Source organism: Balaenoptera borealis, assembly GCF_965194805.1.
Source record: "Balaenoptera borealis genome assembly, chromosome: 13".
Lineage (NCBI taxonomy): Eukaryota > Metazoa > Chordata > Mammalia > Artiodactyla > Balaenopteridae > Balaenoptera > Balaenoptera borealis.
In genome coordinates, this window is record NC_138870.1 from 20,573,394 (window position 1) to 20,582,845 (window position 9,452).

At 36.5% G+C, this 9,452-nt stretch overlaps 1 protein-coding gene and 1 long non-coding RNA gene across 2 annotated transcripts in view; one reads left to right on the forward strand and one right to left on the reverse strand.

Annotated features, from left to right (window-relative positions):
- Positions 1 to 9,452, reverse strand: part of SOX5 (SRY-box transcription factor 5) — a 993,423-nt gene that overhangs the window by 494,817 nt on the left and 489,154 nt on the right. The gene's annotated exons all lie outside the window — the stretch shown is intronic.
- The window catches only part of LOC309609911, a 76,538-nt gene that overhangs the window by 25,883 nt on the left and 41,203 nt on the right, over positions 1 to 9,452 (forward strand). The window lies entirely within an intron of this gene.

A 9,452-nucleotide genomic window follows, 5' to 3' on the forward strand; every position in this document is an offset into this window, starting at 1 on the left:
ATAAGAATTCTTTCAAAATTAAACAGACATTTCAGCCAAATGTCAATATCCCCAAAACATCTTGTCCAATCATTAGATGCAAAGAATATTATGAATGAAGAAATAAGAACAAAATACAATGACACCTAGGAGATACCATGGTTTATTAAACTGGGTAAAAAGGCAAAATAGTCTGGTAAAGACCATGTTTTTGTGAGCCGTTGGAAGGTAGCTGGCACTCCATCACTTAGCGAATAACTAAGCAGGTCTGCCTTGCCTCTGGGACCAAGAGCCTTTCCCACTGTGACTGGGAGAAGGAGATGGCACTCAACATGATCTTTAATCAGGTTGAGGGTCATGGGTGCTGCAACTTTTTTGATGGTTCTTATGGCATGCCTTCCTATACATAGCAGAGTTACACACTGAAATCAAATATTAGTGTATGAAAGCATTTGTCAATAAAGAAACACACTAATTAGGTGCCTAAGTGTGTATATAGTTGAAGTAAGTGCTTTACAATGGTCAGTGCAGACAGACCTGTCCCCACCTTTGAGCAGCTCATGGTCCAAGAGGAAGAGACCCACTTATAGGAATCCATGTTCATACACCCACAGGAAGCAACAGAGATGATTTATATTTTGAAATCAAATGCTAACTTCTGACCAATATAAAATTAATAGGTGAATTCTGAAGCAGCATAAAATAACTTTTAAGTCCATTTAATTCTATGTTTGGAGCCTGAGGTTAATTGGCTTTTTTTTTTCAAAGTCCAAAAACTGTTTTCAAACATCTTAATACTTAAATTTACAAAATGAGTACTGTATTTTTTAGAGCAGATGGATATCCATGGTTATACTAATTCTCTTTCATGCCACACCCCCTCAATCTGTCCAAAGTAACATTCAGAGTAATTCTACCCAATTCAATCCCATGGCCTTGAGGAGGTTGGATTTGTTTTAAAATGGTTCATCATTTTGCTGCTGGCACAAACCTTTGTGGGCCTCTCCTACTCAAAGGAAGGGATCAGATATTGTATAAAAAGTCCCCCAAAAGGGAAAGTAAATGGCCCCTCTATTCATTTTACAATGCCTTTTTAGCTAGATAAGTTTAATGCCTTATTTAGCAGAAGAAGTAGTCAAAAGTGAGGTGCATTTTAATCTGTGCATCCTACTTTCAAGAAGGTAAAAGAAAGAAAAAGCCAGGCTACATTGATATCAGAATAGTAGGAAGACAAAGAAGGTTAAAAGAGAAGAAGACACAAATGATCATATAAAGAAAGAATTAGTAAAATACTATAGCGAAGGCAATCGTGAAAATAAAAATAGTAAGAGAGAGGAAGGGCAAAATAATTTTAAGAGCAACTATATTGTGAATAAACATAACTAAAATACCTGAAACATCACTTTGGATTTTCTACCCCTATGGAGATAATCAGGGATTTCCCACTGCCCTCTTTACCTCCTGACAAATTAATATTAACACTTTTGTGTTCACTCACATGAACTTAAAAAACAATTTTCGAATGCAGTTTATTGCATGACTGTAATATTTTAAAGTTGTGTTTTAAATTTCATTGCAAATGCATATTGACTCATATAGACTTTTGTTATTAGTATCGATAATTTAAAGCAACAAAAATAAATGGCATCCAAGTGGCTGTTAAACTTTCATAAATTGAATTATCTTCAATAACTGCTCAGTTAGCAAAATTAACTTTTTCTTATCACCACTACACAACACAGGCAAAAATGTACTACCATGTGCAGCTACGGATACACTTTTTTTTTCTAATTTTGTTTCACATAATTTCTGAAAATAGCTTGTAAATATTTCATTTGTGATTTGAGGTATTAATAAGATGACACTCACTGGAATGGCATAATGTAGCCAACAGCAGGGAACAAGTTTGCTGGTATAAAATCTAAATATTAATAGCAGCCTTAATTGTTCCACAGTCTTTAAATTTTTTATAAAGAGAATGATACACGAAATAAGGCTTGTTGTTTTCTTCCAAATTCTAAAATGTGCCATTATTTCAAGTAAATTCTCTGAGCAGAATTTTTACGGTGTGACTGCCATCGCTTTGCAGCTCTGCAAAGCAAGGTAAGATAGCCTAGCATAGCTTTTATCTGCAAGGATTCCCTGAGGCAGTTTCTGTAAAAGGGTTAATGACAGATGTTTCCATTAAATCTGACCTACCTCTTAATTTTACCATTGCCTGATAATATCCTGGCTTTGTGCTTATTTGCATGGGCAAATGGAGTCACTCCATAACAAGTAACACACCGCCCTCATTGAAACAAAAGGTCAATTCATTTTAAACCGATGTGCACGATATTTTTTGTAGTTGCAGTTAAAAAAAAAAAAAAATCCCCTTTCATACAATGCTACTATTTACAAAGAATTAAAAGCTCTGTTTTCTAAACCCCTGGACACAATGTACATCTGTAGGCAGAAACCAGTACTACCAATAGAAATCAATACATCTCCTTGTAGGTAACTAACTAGAAAAATCACTTCTGTCCCTAGAATGTTCCTCTTACTTTTTACACTAAATACAACCGGGGAACAGTGTATTTTCTTTGCTGAGAAATTAGTTGAAAACGCCAAAATGCTAGCAGCACTTTCTTGTTTACTGAGTGTTATTACTTTCGCAAAGAAAAAAAAAAATCTGTAAATATAGAGATATATATTGTCTTAGGTTAGTTAAAAGATATAGGCTTTTTAGCCTTTAGGCAGCCAGCCCAAAGTGGCCAAACTATTTTACCACATGAAAAGAGTAAGTGACCTTGAACCTTGACTAGGTTGCTGTAATAGGCCCCTTAAAAAAATAAATAAAGGCAATTTAAATAGCTTTGTCTAAGGCTCTGTTCAAGCCACTTCTTCTGATGGGAGGATCAAATAAGGTGAAGACAAATGTCAAAGGGTCTTTCATGATTCTTGTGAGGAGATATCTCAAATATATACTTCCTTTGTGAATAGTCTATAACCAAGAATCAAGAAACATTGCATTAATCTAACTATGCTGTTTCACTTTATTATAACATTTAAGGAGTTTAAAATTAGCACTTGCTAGAGAAGTACTCTCTCTGTAATCATATACAGCGTTTTATACATATATACACACATACACTCTATGCATGTCATATTTCATCTTTATCATTAGAATCTCTAAGACATTTAAATATTGAAATTGTGGCATTAAATTTCACCTTATTCTGAAAACAGCTCTCCTGTGTGTTACTGATAGTAAATCCATATTCAAAACACTTCCTTTATACCAAAATCTTTACTTATCTTAACAGGAAATAGGCTAGATGGGTGGTTAGAAGAGTGATCTTGCTAAATAGCTTATTTTCTTCATCTCAGATAAATAAAACCCACATTTGGCACTGAGGCATTGCAACTCATTGAAACAACTTAGAAAACTCTACTTACCTAGTTCAGAGTTTGACTTTTAATGGATTTGCTAAAGAAAATTCTGTTCTCACTGTGCCACCTTAAATTTATCTGACAATGAAATAGACATGGAAGGAAAGCTGGATGGACTCCTTAGGGGCCCAAGGAGTCTTCTCTGCTGGCCTGTGTGCCCGTGGTGGGTGAGGCATACCCTCTCCTCCCACAGATTGCTGGCATCTGAGTCCCAGCCCCACCCTCAAATCTGGATCCACCTACAAAACTCGAGGAAAAGGAACCACGTCTCCCCTGCTAATTCCCTATGGATGGTCTTTGAAGACACGAGCATGATCAAAAGTATTTAAAAAAAAAGAAAAGAAATCAACAAATATTTACTGAGTACATAGTATACACAAGGTTCTAAGTACTGTGAAAGATACAGTAGGGGAAAAAATCTGGTTCCCTTTTTTTTTTTAATTTTTATTTTATATTGGAGTATAGCTGATTTACAACATTGTGTTAGTTTGAGGTGTATGGCAAATGTGGTTCCCTTTCTGTACAAGCTTACTGCTTCATTAAGTAATCATAAAAGAGTTAGTCATATCAGACTATAAAAATAATATCAAAAATATAAAAAATAATAAATTAAATGAATGGGATTGGCTGTGTTGTGCAATGGAAGAAACTGGGCATTTTAATCAGGTGATGGTTTGGGTTTATTAATCCATTTTTTTACCTAGGGTAAATCAGTAAATAAAAGGGAAGTCAGAACAACTGGTGATTTAAATCATAGTTTTGTGGTAATTAAAACAACAAAACAAAACACTACAATAGCAGCCAGCATGTACTGAGCACTTATAATGTGTTAGGAACCATGCAAAGCAGTCTATATACATTGATGTCACTTAGTCTTCACAATTACCCTATGAAAGTAGATACAATTATTTCCCCCATTTTATAGGTAATGAAACTAAGGCTTGAAAGGATTACATTTTTCCTCAAGGCACAGTGCTAGTAAGTGGTGGTGGAGCCAAGAATCACACCTAGACATTCTGACTCTAGTCAATACTCTCAACCTTGATATCTCCCTTGCGGGTACATGTGCTTTGGAATCAGACAGATGGGGTTTTAGTCCGAATCCTCCCATATATTCGCTCTGTGACGTCAGGCAAAGTTCTTACGTTTGTAAACTAGGAAAAATAATACTGTTCCGTTGACATAGGGATTGTTTTGACCTGCCTGCATCTTCTTTTCTCTTAAGAAAAAAAAACACATCTTTTTCTGTGGGGAAAAAACTGTTGCCCAACTCTCAAACCATGCCCTGGCCAAAAAAAGCATTTTATCTCCTCAGCCACAAGGATGGGTTCAGGTATGGATATATATATCCATATCCATATATATATATATGGATCAATATACAGGCCAAACCAACAGATGACCTATATGGGACTTTTGATAGAGTTAGGAGGAAAGAAGCCCTAACTTTTTAATTTTAGGATAAAGGACTGGAGCTGCTTGGGCAGAGGCCATATGCACAAAAGCCTGTCTAAAAATGAAGCCAACACAGAGAAAGGCAAAGAGAGATGAGAGATAAAGAGAGCACATAAGCCCCAGAATGGTCATGCCTAAAGCTAGGCAATTCGTGAAATGTTCATTCATGTGAACCAACAACACTCTCTCCCGTTTTATGTTCAAGCATATTTGAATTGGGTTTCTGTCACTTACGACCAAAAGAGCCCAGGCTAATAAATCACCTCATAGAGACAATGCGTGTGAAGAACTCAAGATACTTGTAATTAGTAAGTACTCAATGAAGGTTGGACGTTTTCCTTGTCATTTTAGTTATTACTACTGTCAGGTTTCCATACCAAAATTGAGGATCTTGGATGAAAACCAGGGTTGGAGAAAAAAGAAATACGATGGTTCAGTTTCCCTGTACCAGGTATAATCAAAGAACAGAGGGACAACTTTTAAGGAGTCCTAAGTATTAAGGAACACCAAAAGTCAGCTTGTCTTCCTTCCCAGCCAATGCTAGTATTTCCAACTGGCCTCGCTGTGTCTCCAGAGGAGCCAGAACCAATTATTGCTTTGTGCCCACATTGTAGTCATAATGTTCAGTGATATATCCAAATGATTATCCAGATAGAAATAACGTTTTATAAAAACCAAGGCCCCACTTTATTTTGCTACTACTGCAGTGTCAATGATAACTTCTGTGCAAAACTCTAAACATAGAGTTTTTTGCAAAAAGCTAAAGCAAGCTGGTCCTGAGAACTTTACTCAATGTCACCCAAAAGTCTAACGTCAGTAATTAGGTCTCTTGTAGTAACTGAGTCACTTGAGGTTTATATGCTCTCCATATACCCATTGCATCAATTTGACAGAAAAGAAACTTTCTTTCTTCTGCTCCCTTCTTTGAACAGGCCTTATAATATAAGAAGCAAGAATGGTTCCAGAGGAACTGTTTTGAACCACTGCGTCAATCACATGAACATTAAAATATGGCTTGCTAGTCATTACTATATAAAGTATCCTCTTGCTCTGTGGAAAATGGTTTCAAATAATTGTTGTGTTTGAACGGGAGTTTTGTTCTTTTTTAATATAGCAATTTGAGAGAGAAAAAAAATTTTAAGATACATTCAAGAAACAAACCAATATTAAAATAGTTGAATCAACTAATTGTCATCCAATGGTATCCTCATATTTGCAGAGAGTCATACATGGTGGGCTTCTAGACCCAAGAGGCAGACCTCACATCCTGACTGTACAGTTGGCAAACTGACGCGTAACAGCAAGAAAGGGACAAGTATCTGACTTGACGTGCCTGAGCAAAGAATATTCTTCTCTGACTCTGAAATGCTATTTTTTTTTTCCAGGCTTCTCTACCACAGAGCTAATAAGCATTGAGTGGAATCAAGTCTGAAAAGATTTTCACCTTAGTTCTGATTTCTTTCTGGTTTTAGCACAGTTGATCTTCAGCATTGTTAGTTTGTAGACTGTGCTTGAGAATGCCATGGGATGTAAGAATAACACAGATATTTGCCAAAAAGAAACTAACTGGACGACTGATTAAATACCCATAGCTCTAAATGTTTTTGAGTGACAGAGACTGATGAAGGAATGTATTACATTGTCGGAAATTCAAGCCCACAAAGACTCATCCCCTTAGTAATGACCAGAGCTCTTCAACTATGGTTTCTCTGTAGGGAAAAGTAGAAGGGTGGGACTGTCTGACAACTTTCTCAAGACAAGGCCCTGAAGCGTTAGAGCTTGCCAGTGGGCCACCACAGAAAATTCTACTGCTTATATGAAGCGCCACACTAAGTTGCAGGAAAATAAATGAACAAAATATCCAGGCTAGCAATTCTTTCAAAGAAGTTCTGAGACTTAGAAACTGAACAGAGTATTATGAGAGGGGATGCTGCCGATCTGGTGTGGAGTGGCCCTGGGCAAGTTATTTTGCGTCCCACTTTCTTCAACTCTAGACTGTTGTTACCACAGCGATCACTGATAATAAAAACATCCTCGCAACAACTCCTAGGAACGATACTGTGAGAATTGATGTGTGTACAGTGATTTAAGGATGAGGGAAGAGAGGCACAATGTTATACTATTATAAAGTGCTTTATCAACCAGCATATTACATAATGTGTTATAATGTACCGTGTGCCCATGGAAACATGAAATCATTCATAATTCTTAAGTACTGCCAGATGCGTAACTATAACAAATTTCTACCCTTACTGAAGAATTCACCCACACACTCACTTCTCCAACCAGTATTTCCACTGGTAACTGTCAGAATTGAGAAATCATAGAATAGACCCTTATTCACGTCTCTGCGGTAATTACATATAGTTTGCTTCATATTTGGATAGGGAACATGTCTTATTCATAATTTTATAACTAGTGACTTGGCCTATTCTGGTACACAAGTAGTGCACAGTAAATGTTTATAGAATGAATGAATGAATGAACAAATGAACAAATAACAGACATAGTAAATCAAAGAATAAACCTTTGAGTAATGGCGCTACTTAGACTAAGAAGAGTCTCTAATGCAAGAAACTTTTAAACTGGAGGTGGTCAAAGATTGGCTCCTTCTCAGCAAGTCTATATGCTATTTCTTAGTATCAGTTCATTTGTCACTTGTCATAAGTTCCTGGAATGTACAAGTAATCCTATTACAAGAGATCCTTGCCATTCTCAGTGGAGGCATCTGGCTTCACTTAAGGATGCTGAATTTCATTTTTCAATGGCTGGGAACATGGTACATTACAACCTTTACACAGATTGAAGAATCTCTGAATATTATAATATACCTGCGATAGGTGAAGAAATACTCTAAATATTCTAAACTAATAATCATAAGGCACGCAAATGCAATTAAGTGGAAAAAACTCTGTACCTGGAATCAAAGGATCTAGCTCTGCCACGTTCTTGCTCTACGTAACCAGAATTTGGCCTACATAACCAGTTTTCCCTGAGCCTCTGTTTTCATCTGTAATGACAACTATGTGTAATTTTTTAAAACTCATGCATCCAGGATCAATGAGGCAATTTAGTAAGTCAAATAATATGTAAGTATATAAGTGGTATATAAATGGAAAATGCCACACGATAGCGTGACAACTAATTATAAAATGGCAGAGAAGTCTATGGTAGTGTAAATAAACTGTGAGATCATTAAGCTCAGGGTTCATGACTTACTCATCTCTGTAGCTCTTGTACCTAGAACATGGCCTAAAAAAATTCAAATGCATCACCAATGTCAGCTGCTGAATTGGAGGCACCAAGATATGTGCATTCAATTCTCAGAGGGGTCCTTCCAAGCTCCCCTCTGATAAACTCTAAGATGGCATTCTTCAAAGTGTGGTCCTCCCAAAGCCAGCAGTAGATTTGGCTAGTTTGCTTGTTAAAAATACAGGCTCCCAAAACTCATCCAAGGAGATTGTAATGCAATATTTCAAGCACCCAAGATAGCTCTCATATACACTGGTACAGTAAGTTTTAAATTTACTTTTGAAAATCCAGTAGCTATGGCACAAGATCAGTTCCATCAGAGAGGGTGTGTGCTCTTAACTCATGCTTTACATATCCAGCTTTTTACAGTTCACAAACTGCTTTCAAATACATAAAGTATAACATTAAAGCAATGATAAATCATTAAAAAATGTATAGTAATCACAAATGTAAAATAATATAATTAAAAACAAAGTTGCATCCATAATAAATTTAAATATGGTTGGTTTTTCCTGAAAACATTATAAGGTTATTGTCTTTATCTTCCTATGAGACTGTGCTCTATATGGTTCTACACCTTGCTTTGTTCCCTGCTGTATCCTGGCCTCAAAAAAGGGCTGGCGCATAGTAGATACTCAATAAATATTTGTTAAACAGAACAATGAATATATATAAGTAAACTTGCTCAGGGGTCATGACTTACTCATATCTCATGAACTTACATCTCAGAAGAGTTGTTGGCTTAAAATATGTCTGTTAATACATAAGGATGGGTTCACATGACAGAGTTTATAGCCTAAGTTCTCTTTATCAGAAGAATGTAGGGACACAGGGCACAAATATAGGCTATCACCTAAAGAGATTTCATACATATTCCTCTGAGATACTAATTTTTAAGCTGAGGTTGGAAATGCAAACTGTAAGGTAATTATCCTTAATTTCCAAATGCTTTTATTTTAAAATTAAACCCAGTTGCATAGAAAAGCCTTCCTAATGAAGAATGACAATTTGCTTTGCACTGAGGGAAAAACGGACATAATAGTTTGGGGATTGGAGAGTGTACAATGGCCAGATTGTCCTGCAGTTACGAGAATGTCAATGGGCTGGCAGAGATATTAAGTTCAAGAACCTGATCTTGACTAGCTGTTGTATGCTGGACTCCAGGTCTTGTCTGATTACTCTGTGCCCTCCAACCCCTCAAAGATGAAGAAAGCGTAACTAACTAGTTGCAGGTATCAAAAACGATGATAAGAAGAAGGCAAGAGAGCCAGATGGATGTTGCTTGGCAGTGATGGTCTTGCTAATCAAAGAGCAGAAGTCCAGTTTCCACAGGG